Consider the following 18,165-nt stretch of genomic DNA (forward strand, 5'->3'; position numbering starts at 1 on the left):
ATCGGTCCTGCTCAATTGCTATGCCAATCTCCATACATTGTCGTCGTTAATTGGAAAAGATGGCGGCGAACGGCCACGTTAAGTGAATAATTACAATTTGCAGACACACCGGCAATGGCCAATTGTCATCGAACAAAGCGGCAGCTCAAAGACGACTTCCTCGAACTAATCGCCATTTCGCATAATTAATTACTACTTCGCTCGATCGAGCGTGTCAATTAAAAAACAATGATAATAACAAATACAAAATGACATTTTTTTTAAATTTCCTCTAATATAAATAGACGATAGTAATAATAATAAGACTCTGATAGTGTGGGTGTGTGTGTCTGTAGTCAAAGGATTATTTATTGCTACAATGACAAGAAGAGGGGTTATCTTGTGTGTTGTTGTTGTATCGTATCATGACCCACTGCCAATGTGAACGATGCCCTTTTCCTACATAATAATCAATTGTTGTGACTCACTGATCGTTGTACATTGACCTTTGGTATTTTATGCATTTTAAATCTTGAAATTCTCATATTTCATATGAAATGAGACAAACTCTGCAGGCGTAGACACATATAATGGTACGTGGCACGTGTTTTTTAGACAGTTTGCACATGTAAAAAATGCTACCTTGTAAAAACAGTAATACGACCGATCTATGTTATGGTGATCCAGGCCAAAACTCAACCGCCTGGAGTATTTTCGGTGATATTTTAATCTTGTATTGATATAAGTTTGACAGTGGTCGATGAAGGTGATTTCCATATTTGAATAAATGTTGGATAAACTTGTCGAAGTAATAAGATAGTGCGAATTAAAATGACATTTAGACACGCCCATTTTACACAGCTGGAGTTTACCTACGCACACCGTGCTGTACGATTCTGTATATCTGCGCCTTAATAATTGTATCTGAAATATAAACGTTTTCCTAGATTTGTGGGAAAGATATACGTGGCACGTCTTTTTTGTATAGTTTTCCCATGCAAAATACGACGTACTTTGGTGTGTCAAATCTGTACCGTCACGTCCCTTCACAAGCGGCACCCCCTGTAATGTTTTCGTGATCGATAATGGTATTTCCATATTTGAAGAAATGTAGGAGAAACTTGTCGAAATAATAAGATCATACGTATTAATGACACGAAGATACGCCTCTCACCGCTGGAGTCCACGTACGCGTCTCGTGCCGCACTTTTCAGTGTGTTCCTACATTCTATTTAGTTGTACTACAATGCTACATCAATATAGTTTCAATTTTTAGGTTATTATCATCTCAAAATATGACGATAACTTTAGAAAGAACCATAGAATTCTCCTGAAATATATAATAAAATACTTTAGACGCAATTTGCTTTCCATGTAATTTTCGAAGCTTACTTTTCAAAAGCGTTTTCATATTTATTTTGATTCACAAAGATTGAATATCGTAAATAATAATTGCCTAATGCGTGCGTGTGTATACATTTTAATTTTATGCATGTGTATACATGCATACATTTTAACCCTGCTCCGTCACTTTTTCCCCCCCTTGGAATCGTTTATCATGGAAAGAGACGTGGCATAGTGTAGGCATAAGAGTGGGCTATGCGATTCCTTTGTCACTATAATTAATAATTCTTTTGTTTAATGTCAGTCGATCAAATGGCGGCTTCCGTTGATCGGAATTGGGATCTTTTATCGAGTGCACAAGTGTGTATGCACACAAGCCACTAGTATAATATAAACAAATAAGCACAGATCCTTAAATGAAATGGAGTAAAAATTCTAATTGGAAATTAAGGAATTGTTTTTAAAGGTCTTGAACATTTTTATTGTGGTATAAAAATCGTATTTTATTAATATCAAGATTTTTTCCTTTTTATTTTGAGTAATTTTATTTATTTTGTAAATAAAATTTCAAATTTAAACACGACTTGTAATAAAACGAAAAATATCAAAGGAATATCAATTCTGTTTTATTATACTTAAAAATCATCCAAACAAAGTACATATGTACGCACATACATACATACATATATACCGACACAAATAAAAAAATATGTAACTCAATTACATCATCATATCTTACTATCAAATCTTAGAGAGAAAACGTGAAATGTTTGATCTAAATCAATCAAACGACGGTAAAATACACATACAAAGAATTAATGATTAATTTAATACAGAAGTCGTTTTCTACATGATTATATAAATATAAATCGGAACTCTGATATTGACCAATATGTAAGATTGATACTGATGCGCTGCATTCGGTGCCTGCATGGGGGTATTCATTATGCAAATTAGAATATCGTAAATTATGCATAAATGATAATGTTACGTAGTACATACATAGATTTAAAACACGTTCATAATTTCATCATTTTAATTCAACGTATTATGTGTATTATGAAAAAGCAACGTGAAAATGTGTACCATTAGGTCGAGTTCAAATAATCACTTTAGTGTCAATATTTATGTATAGATATTGAATATTATATGCACAGGCGTTGAGAATGAATTGTCGTTAAACGGGATCGTTATACAGTCGTCTTCGATTATTTTCGTGTTTGAATACTACATATTTATAATGTAATAAGAGGAGAAAAACGGTCGTTAGCCACAAGGCTGAATAATCTGTCAATGATAGACACGTAAAAAAAACTTTCTCATGAGCGGCCTTATTATAGAGCGACTTGTCGACTTGAACAACTTTGGTAGCTAACTAGCGTAAATGTACATTATTTAACAATCACAGTCTCCAAAATAGTACGTACTTTACATACCAAATTACTGCGAGATTAAAATAAACTGGCACTGTATGTACATACATATAAGAAGAACACGATGAAAAATCTAAGAACAAATTTAAATGTAAATTGGAATGCGATGAATAATTCCTCTTATAAGGAATTTTACTTGATTTTGTTTTAGTAAGCATATTTAGTATTAAATTGTGCTAATATTGGAGTCACAACTTACCTATAGTTTATTTATAATCCAGTCATCATACACTAATGGTTTCGATACAATGTATGTATTTATCTAATTTAAAAATGATACTGATTTGGATTCCTACATGAGATTAGAGAATTAATTATAAAATAAAAACTATTCAAGAATATTCTTCTTTTATCAATCTTTCTATTGCAGTATATACTGGTCGAATCTATCAGCATATCTTGGACATTTGGTAGTTTGCAGTCACATAGTATATATTTATGAGGCCCTTGTTATCAAAGATAACTTTATATATTTTAATGCTATTTTGTTCTGCTGGTCATTAGGAATTCGTAATTAACAATTGTAACTGTCAAAACCAGCTAAGCTTGGTACTAAATTAAATTTAAAAACAGGACTTGCATCAAAACTGTCTTGTGAAATAGTATCTTAGAAACAAATTTTTCTTTTATGAAAAAAAAATAAATGTACACGCATACGGACTAAATTGAAGAGTTCTAAATTGGTTTTTTATTTAATTTAACATATAATTTAATTCATCTTTACATATACATATTTCATTTCACATTTGTTTGTAGTGGGGAGAAAAATATGCGGTTCTTTTTGTTCATCTTAGATGTTCTGGCCAATTGGATTATAAAACTAGACTAAAAAATTCATATCATAATATTCTCTATACCTATTTATAATGCCTGCATTTATTTGGTCAACTTCGTTCGATTTGATCAGTAAATAGATTATTATCGGTCACTGACTGCTTGACTATTGTGTTTTTCAAAAAATACTTAAAACAATAAGCGATTTACTCACCGTTCACTTTTATCTACATACATACATATGTACATAGGTATATGGTAGGCTATCGTTACTAATTTTTCGTAAAAATTACTGACCATTTATTGATAAAAACAGACCGTTTAAATTGTTGCCGATTTTAAAATGTAAACAGTCACTAACTGGAGTTTCTCCTTTTTTATTTAACATTAATTTGAATCATAACACAAATGTATGTACACATATACATATTGATAACATTATAAATATGAATTATACAGTTTGAAACTTTGAATACTGATTTAAAAAGCGTATTTTTGTAAAATAGTACATTTAACATGTATGAAATCGGGTCTACGTGATGAGACAGAATGCTAAATTACAGAAAACATAAATATCGGAAGGCAAAGATCGAAAATCGAAAGATCTTAAGTTGAAAGATCAAAAAAAATGGTGCATGGTAAACGGTACATACTTACGTACATACTCACTTAATTTGCGCGAGCAGGATACAACAGGAACAAGAGGAACATGCTTTTCCTCCCGTATTCTGCGCGCGCACATTAATACGGGAGGAAAAGCCTGTTCCTCTTGTTCCTGTTGTATCCTGCTCGCGCAAATTAAGTGAGTATGTACCGTTTACCATGCACCATTTTTTTTTTGATCTTTCGACTTAAGATCTTTCGATTTTCGATCTTTGCCTTCCGATTTTTGCGTTTTCTGTCGTTTAACATTATGTCTCGTCACGGAAAACGATGAAATCATACCATAAATACTGTGATTATTAAATTGAAATATAAATTTGAGACACGAATGGTTCTTTTGATAAAGTCCGTCTCTTGACGCCTCACCGTGATGATAATGATAATGATGATACATAATTACATTCACAACGTCCATACACCTGTAATATTACTAAAGTAGTCGCACGAAGGTCTTTATTTGAACTAACGTGAAAGTTTCTAATGAAGATTTTGATTACTTTTTTTCTATTCTATTATAATAAATTCGTTTGGTTGAAAAAATTTTGGATTGATCGCACTTTTACTCGGTATAAATAAACTCACCCATACATGAAAATGGCCATTGACACCTGGCATGGAATTGTGTTTATGATTTTATTGCATATTTATTGTTGTTCACCTTCTGACAGACGCTTCCTGATTTTAAGTTTTCTATAATCCTATGCTCGAATGTTAATTTTTATATTACGTACACGACGTTTTTATTGATTTTATTTTTTTTATCCAGTGTGTTTGCAAACATTAGATTATGTCTGATTAATTTAATTTTTACACAAAGTATTTCATATTGCATTAATAAATCTGCCAAGTATTGTTGCAATCAAAATTGTTATTAATAAATATGACGTGTGTATATATCATAAACATATGTATTATATATGAGCTATCGATTTGATTGATTCATATTGGTACAAAAAAATTTGAATTAAATGGCAAAATTTTAAACGGAAGCATTTATTAAAATGTAATTTAATGCAATTTGCATATTTACTACATACAATGAGGTGAAAAATTCTTAAATTAATTTATATCAACGGAGAGCTTTATATACAAGGATTCGAAAGCAGTTCCTCAATAACCTTAGGCAGCTAAGGTGTTCAGTGAGTAAGCGGCACTGTTCACTCTGCTTCGGGTTTTTCAACACCTTGGGCTCCATACACCAATTAATTAAATGTATTTTTAATATTCCTTTCAAATGGGATATCGATTTAAAAAAATATCTTAAAAAAAATTAGTATATTTTATTTTAATTAATACAATTTTGTGAATAAAAATGTTGAAGGATAATGACTATAATAAATAAATGAATAAACCAGTTGAAATATGTCAATGGCTTCTTTCAATATTTCTGTGTAACGATTCTTTTCGCCTGTAAATCGGAACGGCTATAAAAGGTCGGCGGATTGCTCAATATAATAAAATTAAAAATATAAATATAAAAATAAGATCAAAATTAATGTACTATACCAAAAATTATCACACGGCAACGTTCAGGGCGGCGATGTAAATTCTTTAATAATTTAGTGCAATCGGAAATAACAATAGTGTACAACGGAATAATGATATTTAGGAATATTTTCCATTTGAAAAGTGAGAAATCCTTTTATGTTTTGTTGAAGGCCAAAAATTTTTCTCAAGTTTTTTTGAGCAGTTTTAAATTAAATAAAAATATATTTAAAATTTATTTGTAAGGGTTTAAAATACGTTTTCATATGTTATTGTAAATAAGAAGTTGACTTATATTATTATTTTGTTTCTTTTCAGCTATATTTTTGGCCATTGTCGCGCAATAGGAATTTCTGTAATGCTACAATGGTCCAAACTTTAAATATGTAAATATATGAAAATTATGTATTAATTAATTATATTCAACAATTATGTAGAATTATTACAAGTTTTAGACAGAAATAAAGTTGAGCATGAATGCTACTAATTTAGTATTTACCATCGTAGTGGAAATTTACATAAATATTTAATATTAACAACTTTTTTACAGTTTATAAGGTCAGTTAATAATATTTCTTTTTGGTCTATTCACATAATTTCTGGTAAAGTGATCATTATTTATTTTACAACATTAAATTTGTTAGCATAATAATATAAAATACATCAAAAACTTACCAAAAATTGTCATCAAATGTTCATTACACCTACAATATATACTAATATGTTAGTTAAACCCAAAATTACATCAACTGGTAATCTTTATAACTACTTCACACTTTGCTTAGTCAAAAGTTTGAATCAAATGATTGCAATAGCACATATAGTTTATCTTTTTTTTATCTTTTTTTTTTTACATATATACCAGGAAGGCCTTACAGGTAAATCCCAAATAATAAATTATAAAAATAATAAATTATTTTTATTTAAAATAGCACATCTAAATAACATCAGTTTTCAGTGAGTATGTAGTTTATTCTTCACATCTCGAACAACTAGTTTTGAATGGTGACACGACAACTCGTTCACAGATTTTCCGTAAACCGATGATGCGCTCCAGGCATTACGTATACGGCCATCTCTTTCTCACCCCGTTTGTTCACCATGATCTCGTTTACTCTGCCATTACGTATGCAGCCATCTCTTTCACAGACCATTTTTTCACCGATAACAGACGGTCTGTAAAAGAGATGGCTGCATACGTAATGGCATAGTAAACAAAATCATGGTGAACAGACGGGGTGAGAAAGAGATGGCCGTATACGTAATACCTGGAGCGCATCATCGGCTTACGGAAAATCTGTGAACGAGTTGTCAGGTAACCGTTTTGAATGAATCAACAGAGCAATCCACCGACCTTTTATACTAAACGCAGTGAGATCATTGGATGTTGAGCCCTCCTCGCTCATAGGCCGTCGAGTCCTGAACGCTGATTGGACGATGAGTGCTAGCTACCCATTGGTCGACGAGTACCTTTTTTGTTCAGTAAAAACTTTCGAATGGGATCAAAACATGACACGCTCGTGCTACGCTCCGGCATTTAATCATCAATCGTTGATAGCTCGAGCTTCTTAACACGTTACTGCACCAGAGACACGGTTAGAGCGATAACGTGATTGTGCAGCGGCTAAGGTGTTGATATCCATCATATAGTAAGAGGTTATTATATGTGAGTGAGGACATTCGGTTCGCGCGACTCAGCAAACCACGTAGTCTGTCCGGCCGACATAACGGTGCACGCGTGCAGGTGAAATTGTTTACATTCGCCCGCCAGTCGTTCTCAAACTGTGCATCACTCACACATACACACACACACACACACACACACACACACACATATACACACACATGATCCGTCAAATCTAACGACCGATAGCCGATTTTTTACGGTACAAAGTCCGACCCCGAACGCGCGCAGACCTTCGCGGAAAAAAGTGTAAACAGTGAACGAGTGGGTCACACACATACCTACTATTGATATTTTATGATCGAAAACAGTGTTAAGATGATACTGAGAAAGTATAATTAGTTTGTGGTATATGTGCTCTGTGTTGTGTTTGATATATTCGGGCTTGGTGTGTCTACGCGTACTATTATTGTGAGGTTGGTGTTTTTTTTTATATTGTAATTTTTTTTTTAAATAATTGGTCGTGACACATTCGCGATAAGAACGTGACGATTGATTCAATGCCTTTTCGGACATGTTATTAATGCAATTGCATTATTATCTAAATGCATTAATTTATTACGTATCTATTTGATTATTAAAATATTTTTATTGTTCATATATCATATTCGTGATGTATCTTTAGTCTTTTTTACGGATACCGTGATCATCATCTATGTACTTTACACAATGTTTGTTGTTGTTAGTGTTTGTAATATAGTCTCATTTCAATGTTAGTGCTTAAGGCATAATAGGAAAAAAAACTCAAAAACCTAGTTATGATTGTGATAAATGGTCAGAATAAATTTCATATGTATGTATACATATAATCGATCTAAAGCAAATAGTATTTTGGTTATTTTTGTTTACATATGTACATGATACTTGAAGGCTATTGAATCTCTTCACAAGTTTATTGATATGGTTGCTATACATATGTTCATGTTTTATGGTTTATATGCCAGTTAATTTGTTATTTTGGGACTGTCTTCTTTTTAGGTTAGTATCAATAAATTAGTGATTTATTTTGGATTAACATTGAGTTTTGAATGGTTACTATTTGAGGGATTATTCCATACATAATTATATTTGATATACATAAGGGGGTGATATGTACATATGTATATATATATTTGTATATATATATTTGTATATATATATTTGTATGTATATATATATATGTATATATTTTGATATGTATATATTTTGATATGTATATATATATTTGTACATATATGTTTATGGGGAATATATAATTTGACTGTATTTTAGTATTCACTAAAGTACATTGAAATTTTATTCGGCTACTTTGCACTTAAAATTAGATAACATGTACTATTCATTTTACTTTGAATATGTGCTTTTAACTTTAAAACATATACCATTCACTTTGAACGCTTGCATCTTTATTTCAAATACTTTTTACTTTAAAATATATGTATGTATACTATTCACTTGGAACACGTTAACTTATAAAAACTAATTTTACTAGAAGAATTTCAAAAATGTAAAAAACAATATAGACAAATAAAATACATAGATATCAAAAATAAATTTTAGTACAAAAAATACAAATATGGTAAAAAAATAAACTAATAATGATTACTTTTGTCTGATTTAGTGATTTTAATGAGTAAATAAATAAAAATTCCAATGATAATGATTTTTCTCAAGTGCAAAATATTTGTTGAATGATGAATAATATATTTGATGTTGAATACTTTGTTTTTTGAGAGATATATAGGTATATTATTTGATATAAGCGTACATCATTTTTACGAAAATGCATATTGTAAAAATTTAAGTTCAATAAATAGCACCCTATTTTTTATATTCTTTTTTGTGATGATAACGGGTAATGACGATTAAATATTGGATATATTGAAGACATACCACTTATCGTCGTTGAATACAAAAGTAGGTTATAAAGTGAATTTTTCAAAACAAAATAATATTCATTTTGCTTCAATTAAATTTCAAAATTATTGTTTAATATTAGTATTGAAGCTTGAATTTAAATACGTAGCAGAAGGAGTGATATAATTGTCATCGTTGATATAAATTTAATATGATTTTAATAATAGTAATTAAAATAGACGATTTGATATCTCAATCAAATGCTGAATAAGAAATTTATTTTTAATATAGACGATTAATAATCAAATTGATAATTGATGCTCACAATACATCCTATAATGTTTAAAATAGTCACTGCTTCAGTGATTATTCCTATGGCTTGTAATATTTACATACTGTATAATGTTTTTAATGCACAATAGAAGAAAAATTGCCAAATATTATATTTACAAAACGAATCACATGATGAATACATTAAAATATTTAAAAATAAGTGTAATTGGAGAATTGAATTGAACCATTAGATAAATTTCATAAAAGAGTGAAGATAATGATAGTGTTTGTATTCTAAGCAATATATTGAAAAATTGATTCTGAAATCATACGACAAAAAGTGTGCAATACATATGACTTAATTTTTAAGAATCTCATATGTTGGCAGCTTAAATTGAAGAAGGTCATGATAAATACGAGTCTTATAGTCGGGTACACATAATTCATTTTTTATGTAGATCATAAAATAAATAAATATCACATACATCAATTTCGGTCATATGAAATTTCATGAAACATTAATTTCAGCACACTTGATATCTCGAGTGATGCATCACTCGATTTCGTTTCTTCAACTTTCTATTTAACATTTTGTAACATATTTTTGTATTTTCCACTATTCGCGAGTTCACATCCGAATTTTCATTAGTTTTACGTGCGATTTCTCTATTTAACAAGTGGACCTTTCACTTTCTTCGGTTCATCTCCTCTTCATCATACAAGCATACATTCGTACAAATATGTATTTCGGAGACCGACCGACCGATTGGTGACCGCAAAATAAAAAGCAGTTTCAGTTTAAGCACGCCAATAAAATGCGAATAAATTAAACCGATTGTATAATATTGTATAATTCAATTTTACAGGTTAGGTTTTTAGTGATGAAATATTTTCAACCTGCAGCATAATTCACAGTTTCGTAATTATACAAGTTCGGTTCAACAGACGTATATAATCACACTCAGGTATTGATTACACTTCTAAACCTTGAAATTAGATCGTAACGAACGGCTAAAAATCGATCCTGTTAACTGAAATAAATGTTTAACGATTTGTAAATTTAATATATTTTATGCAAATCAACATTTCAGAAAAGAGTCTACATTAATTTGCATTAACTGGTAATTTTTCATAGTAGATTTAGTTAAAAAAAATTAAATTAAATTGATTTCAATTCTAGAACGATTTTCTTTATAATGTATACAAAATTTTCATTACATAGATGTATAATTAGTTATTTAAAATTCGCGAATCAAAGTACAATCTAAAATTTATTAACACAATTTCATAACTCGTACACATGTATTATATGTAGTGATATAAATATGTGAAGATAGTAGACTTATAAATATTTAAATGGATGCAAATTTCAATTGTGTATGTGACCCAAAACATATCTACATTTTAAAGTATGTGAGAGGCGTAAAAGCAAGCAGTTAGTGTCGCAATCCTTTTAGTATGCTGTAAATGTGCATATTTGCAAGTTAGGTTCGTTCTTCGAGGCTCGTACAGTGTGGCTTTTATATGTAATTCGAAATACAACATGAATGTACACATGTGTTCGTTATGCAGATAAAAAATGTAGTCAAAGAAAGTTTTGGTTGATATTGTTGTACGAAATATAATTAAGAATCGTTCTTACTACATTTCGGAGTTCAAATTACAGTTAGATTAAACATTTTTGGCACGTAGGATAAAAAATTAAAAGTCGATTAATTTTGAAGTAAATGACGTTGGTGAATTCAGCTCGTTCATTAATCATCCGTTGAAGTCAATCTGCAGTTGCAAAACAGAATCGGCATAATTGCATACTATCACTGCTTACATTCAACTTTATTTTGATGGCACAAAGTCGGTGAGAATTTCGCAATCTAATTGTGTGTAACAATATTTTAATCTCAACACGTCAAATTGACGAGATCAATTTCTATTTAATTCATATTCAAATTTATTTAATTAACAGTAATCATCGACGAAACCGTACTCACTTAATAATGATACTAAACACATTTTTAATTAAATGTGAAATTTTAATTTCACCTAAATGTATTGTATGGAATAATTTTATAAAAAAAACATAATTAGGTACTAGTTGATATAATTTTTTTAAGTTGAACGTATTCCAGTGATCTAAAGATTTTTCGCCGATTAATCTCTGGTGAGTTGTGTGTCGTACTTTTTTCTCAAAGACGTGAAAATTGTCTACTAATTAATAAGACTTTTATTTACAGTAAAATATAACTGATCGGGTGATTCAAAAAGAGTATGCTAAATTTTGAAAACTCAAAATATTATTAAAAAAGGGCAGAAAGTTTTAGCTTTATTACAGTCAATTATTTTAGCTTTTTTTAAAACAATATTTCGATCTTCATTTTGTTCGATTTAAAATTAAAATTTTTGACATAAGAGTCAAGAAATTAATTTTTCGTTGAGTCTGTCGACAAATTTCGAAGCCAGGAATTTATTTACTTCTATTCGTAGCTTTATATGAATCATTGATATTTTTCTAAAAATAGTACAAGTACTCTCATACATTTTTTCCTATTGAACACTTATTTTTCTCATTGAAAAAACAAACCTATGCATAATACTTTTTATGATTAATTATATTGAAAATATATATGTACATACATACATTTTATTTTAGCATATTTTTCTCACACATAAACTTGTTCATTAGGACTGTATCTCATTTTTTACATATAAAAATACAAATAAGTACATCAAAATTTACATTTTACAATAGACACAAAAAGACGTAATTTGTTATATTGAACTTTTTTTCCATTTTATTTAAATTGTCTACTCATCCTTGACTATACAATATAGAAATACACACACGTGCATGGTGTAGATTAGCTCGTAAATTACGGCTTTAATTTTGCAAAAAGAAAATCGACTCGAGCGACAGCTCGGATTTGCCGATTCAATCGGCGAGGCGATTGCATAACACTTTTGCACTACAGGTGTTTTGCAGTTTGTTTTGGAAGTCCAGTGGCGGTTCGGAATGTCGGCCATTGAAAGCCAAATCGACCTTTGGTTTCACGGTTGAGTGGTCATTTTAACAAAGACGCCACCAAATTGTCCAATGATAATATGGACCGTGGCCTAAGGCCTTGACGCAACATCAAGCTTTCTTATCTCTTTGGGATAAGTGGAAATTTTTTAGACTTAAGTTGAAACATCCTTAGGATTGATTGTCGAAATGAAAACTACATGTAATAGATTTGCTGTTATACATAGAATGACTCGTTTATGTCAACATTGACTTACATATACACTTGCTTTGTAAACATCATTGGAATGAACGATGGTAATACTATATATTTTTAGTATTGTTTATATTATAGTTTATTTATTTTTTCAATACATACATGGAATATGTAGATTGGTATTACAGTGCAATGCAATGTAAGCGCCATGCACCGATAACTTCACTTGTCAGCGATCACGTACTTGCGGAGAATTACAGTTGAATGTCGTTGAATCTTATTTGATAGTGTGTTAAAAAATTGTATCTAGATTGAACGCTTCGTAAGTCAATAACACGACGAATTTTGTTTTAGATATTATAATGGTTTTTGTATTAGAACAGCTAATTAAATTTTATTTGAAATTTAAAAATAATATTCGTTTGTTTGCATACTTTATTCATTTGGTTAGTTTTTCGTGTAATGTCGGGGAAAAAATAGCAGTCCGTTATCAAAATCAATCTAAGAACTGTTTCGATGCAGATTGTGAAAAAAATCATAGATGTGTCCAGGTGTGCTTATATTTTGAATTCGCACTTAATTTGATGTGCTGAAATATTGAGAATTTGGCGTTTGATTGAATATCTTTAAGGTTAATATTCTTTATGTCTATTATATGTAATATTGTAATATTGAACAATCTGGAATTGATTTAATTGCAGCTAAGAAACGTTGAATGCCTATTGCATCTTAACATTATTCTCACTGAACTTATCTGCAATACTTATATACCTACGTAGATGCAATTATGACATTTAACTACTTGTTGCTTAAGAACAAGGCAGTGCACCTAGATATCAATTGCTTTTTATTGTTTGTAAATTTTATGAGTTAATTAAGAACATGCAAGATGGAAAATGATCTATTGCGTGTGTCAAATCAATTCATAAAATTAGTAACGATATTTTTATTTAAAAAATTACAGCTTTTGTTTTCATTTAATAATTCGAATTAAATTCAATATGTTTTTATATACATATGAATATATTATAAGACTTTGTTATTTGTTATATTTGAACGCTTTATGCTCATATATTTATTTATTTTCATTTTTATTGTATCTAAGATATTAATGATACTTCAAAACAACTGTCGTTGACTAGTTTTCTAGATTCGTACTTATTTAAAGTGTATAGAGCAGTGATATGATAAGTCTACCTTATGCAATACAAATGAATATGCAGCTGGATAATCATCTCGTTCCGCGAAAAAAAAGTTCTTCTAAAGAGACACCTGAAAGGTCAATTTTTGCGTGCAAATATTTTTTTTTATAGAAATTAAATATTTATTTTAGTTGGAATAGTTACTTTGGTAATAAAATATGTTGACAATATTTAAATTTGTCGAAGATAACTTTTTAAAGTAAAATGCTACTGCTAGCCTATGACATTTTTATTTTATTTAAAAAAAATTATATTTACCACAGTGCAATTACGGATTTTGACCCCAAGACGACACATAGAGCTGAATTTGTATATACATACATAAGTAGGTATATTTAAAAAAAAAATTGCATTGTTATCTTAAATTTTAAATTATATTAAAATAATGGTAGCATATGAGGATAGGTTGCCAATTTGTTTGGAACCGTTTTGACGATGAAATCAGATAAATTGGCAAATCTGATCGACCTAGAGCCACATATGTTTATATATCCAAGTTCTGGCCAGCAACACTAGGCTAGATTGAACCTATTAAACCCCTCAGTCGATAGCATTAAACGCTACTACTGAGCTATGTTCAAGTTGATCATACGTCCCGTTTTGGCTGGAACAGTCCCGATTTTTATTTGTTTTGCGTTCGTCCCGTAGCTTTCGTAAAATTGTATGATGTGTCCCTTTCTATTGTCAACTGATGTACCAAATTTTATTATAAATATATTTTCATATTTTTCCAAATCAATTTTCAATTTTGTTTCCCAAAAATTTATATTATTAACTTATATTAAACTTATATTATATAAATATACATTTACATACAATATATTAATTATAAAGTTACAAATAAATATTTTGCTATGTGATTCATTTTACATGTTTCTGAAATATGTACATATGTATATTTATTTATCATAATTGTTTTTAAATAACTAATCTGGTGGTTAAAATTATATTACTCAACAAAATCAGAAATCAAAATTTTCAGTTGCACATAATTTTTGCAATGATTTACACGTAAAAATTGGTCTGCAGCGCATGGATATCGAATATTATATATATTTTTTTTTATCTTCTTTCTAAAAAAAAGAATAGGTATAATTCCTTCAATATTAATGGTTATTTGAGGGAAAATTAGTAAAATTTTTAGACGTGCAACACTTTTTTTTTTATATAGGGTGGGGTAGGACAGTTTTTTTAGAATTTTAAAAAAATGCAAAATTAGAAATAATTATAAAAAATAAGAAAATTCTTCTTTAATTTTTTTATCATCGAAAAACAGGTCACGCCTCTGTTTTCTAAACGCGAAATCGGAGTCATATATGTTCGAATTTGTTACGAATGCGACCACCCCGAATTTGGTTGAAACATTTACATATGTATATCCTGAATTTACATATAGCATGAAGCAAATTACTCTCTAATGATTGATAAAGTGAAAAAAGCATTTCTTCGTTTCCTATATAGGAAAGAGTATAGGTATTACCCATATCTCTACCCTACTCCTTTCTTTTTGGGCATGCTTGGGTATAATCCCCTTGAACTTCGGAGAAACTTCTCATTAATTCGTTTTTTCTCCAGCTACTACGTGGTATACGTCATGCCCGTTGTTGTTGGAACAGTTGGGACTTTATGCTCCTAATAATTATGTGCGTGTGGTAGTCATTATCATTTGATGGTTGTATCTCCTGCTCACACATTTCTTTTTCGAATGGTTCCTATTCCAAGAGCTATTCGACTTCTTAATGAAATCGTTGCTGTTGAGCCTTAATGTGATATTTTCCACCATAGTGAGCGTAAATTAGATATCGGATATTATTCCAACCTATTTGTCTGGTAGTCTGCGCTCATCGTTGTCTTCACGATTGAATGTGATGTAAGAGTGGAATTATGATTTACTAACTTCCATTTGGGCCTCACAGAGATGTTTTGTATTTGCAGTTGGTTCTTATTCATTGGAACTGGCTGTAGGTGCAAGAAATTTCCTACGTTGTATTTTATTATTTGATATTTTTACTTTATCTGCTATTATCATAATGCTATTGTTTTTTATGATGTACAAATGTATTTTCGTCTGTGTATATACATACGTATGTATGTATATATATTTATTTTTCTTTCCCTTTTTTTCTTTTTATTTTTCTTTTTATAAGACATTCTCTTCTTTGTTTTTTATAATTTGTAATTTTTATTTTTATTATCTGCTACTATTTTAATGCTTTATTGTTTTGTATGATTGTGTTAAATGTATTTTACTGGCCTCTTCTTTGTTTTCTTTCGATTTTTTCGTCTGATTTCGTCTGACGAAATTTTGGTTCTTATCCGATCGTTTGCAAACTTTGCCATTTTGCTCGGTTTGGTCATCAATATGTGTATTATCCACACTATTCCAATCGTTTTTTCACTTTTCGCCACCCTCTCATCTATGTATATCAGATTTTAATTGTTTAAACGCTTGAAATTATGTTTTAAGTGAAAATATATACCTATATTACTGACGTTTCAGTGAAATCATAACCAGTTACATTTTCAGGGTTGGTTTTATTCATTTAAGATTAGATTGGGTACTTTGATTGATATAAACATTGTTTTTCGAGTACAATTAAAAAAATATTTTTGCTAAAATGTCACATAAAATTTTGTATTCCAAATATTGTGAGCAGACTCTCGTTCTAACATTCGATGATCACAATCGAATAGTAATCTGAGCACATTCAAAACTTAAAGCAAGTTTAATGAAATTTATTGGCTTTTTTTATCTAAAACCAACCAAAAATTCGAAAGAAAACATTATTTGAACTATTGACCATACACACTTGAGGATATATAAAATGAGGGAACTCAGCTTAAATTAATTGTCATGTCTAAATTCACCTGTTAAAATTTGATTTTTTGACATATGTACTATGTATACATACGAGTATGTCCATGGTTTTAGCATTGCTAAAAGCAAATGTTGCTGTTGACACACAAACACGGGTTTTACAAAATCAAAGATGTTGATGAGGATGCATTATGGAAGTTTTTGTATATGTAATATAAACATTTTCACTGCTTGAATTGGTGAAAATATATTTTCACCAGTGGACATATTTTTTCATTTGAAATATGCTTTTACTGTAACATATTTATATACACACATGTTTTGTTTTTGTCATCACTAATTTCAACAGTTTATTTATTTATTTATTTATATAGCAAACTGCTAATACACATAACACAAAATAACAAAATAACAAAAAAACAAAAAAAAATATAAATCATCTTCCACAAAGGTATCCATTACCTTTCAAGAAAGAATCAATGTTATTAGAACTTCTAATGCCTTCAGGAAGGGCATTATACATTTGAGCACCTCTGTGTAAAATGGGTCTACGTGACGAGACAGAATGTTAAATGACAGAAAACGCAAATATCGGAAGGCAAATATCGAAAATCGAAAGATCTTAAGTCGAAAGATCAAAAAAAAAAATGGTGCATGGTAAACGGTACATACTCACTTAATTTGCGCGAGCAGGATACAACGGGAACAAGAGGAACATGCTTTTCCTCCCGTATTCTACGCGCGCACATTAAAGCCTGTTCCTCTTGTTCCTGTTGTATCCTGCTCGCGCAAATTAAGTGAGTATGTACCGTTTACCATGCACCATTTTTTTTTTTTGATCTTTCGACTTAAGATCTTTCGATTTTCGATCTTTGCCTTCCGATATTTGCGTTTTCTGTCATTTAACATTCTGTCTCGTCACGGAGACCGGTGAAAAACAACTCCTGCAGTTTTAGCTTTCTTAACTCTACCTATAATTAATTTATTCCTATTTCTCGTTTTATAAGTATGTATATCTCTATTCCTAACTATATGATTATTAAAATATTTGGGTAATAGATTCTTATCTAGGTTATATATACACTTTAAAGTGCTTACTTTAAGACTATTTCTAATGCCCAACCATTTCAATTCATCCGACATACTTCGTACATTCTCACGTTTCCTGTTTTTGTTTTTTACGTTATTAATTTGTTTCTTGTCTGTTATATTTTTGACCATTGTGACGCATTAGGAATTCCTGTAATGCTACAGTGGTCCAAACTTTATATAAAAAAAATCCTTTCTACGTCACTCAAATCTCCGATTTGAAAATTTGGACCTTTCGGAAACCTTGGACTTTTTTCAGCGTGGTAATCGAACTTTTTCACTCGTCGTCATCTCGAATGATTGGTATGGTGGACAGCCAGCCGAATCGGAGAAGCGTGCGCGCGCGCGCCTCCGAAGAAAGTCACCCGTCAAC

At 30.2% G+C, this 18,165-nt stretch overlaps 1 protein-coding gene across 3 annotated transcripts in view; it reads left to right on the forward strand.

The window, feature by feature from the left end:
- Positions 1 to 7,350: 7,350 nt before the first annotated feature.
- Positions 7,351 to 18,165, forward strand: part of LOC143921391 (uncharacterized) — a 182,139-nt gene continuing 171,324 nt past the window's right edge. Inside the window, exon 1 of one of the 3 annotated variants that reach the window (XM_077444663.1) lies at positions 7,351 to 7,778. The gene's annotated coding sequence lies outside the window, so the exon portion shown is untranslated. The remainder of the gene's footprint in view (positions 7,779 to 18,165) is intronic. The other 2 variants (XM_077444664.1, XM_077444667.1) reach the window with 2 other exon arrangements.

The sequence above is a fragment of the Arctopsyche grandis genome, chromosome 13 (assembly GCF_051622035.1).
Source record: "Arctopsyche grandis isolate Sample6627 chromosome 13, ASM5162203v2, whole genome shotgun sequence".
In the NCBI taxonomy this organism is placed as follows: Eukaryota; Metazoa; Arthropoda; class Insecta; order Trichoptera; family Hydropsychidae; genus Arctopsyche; species Arctopsyche grandis.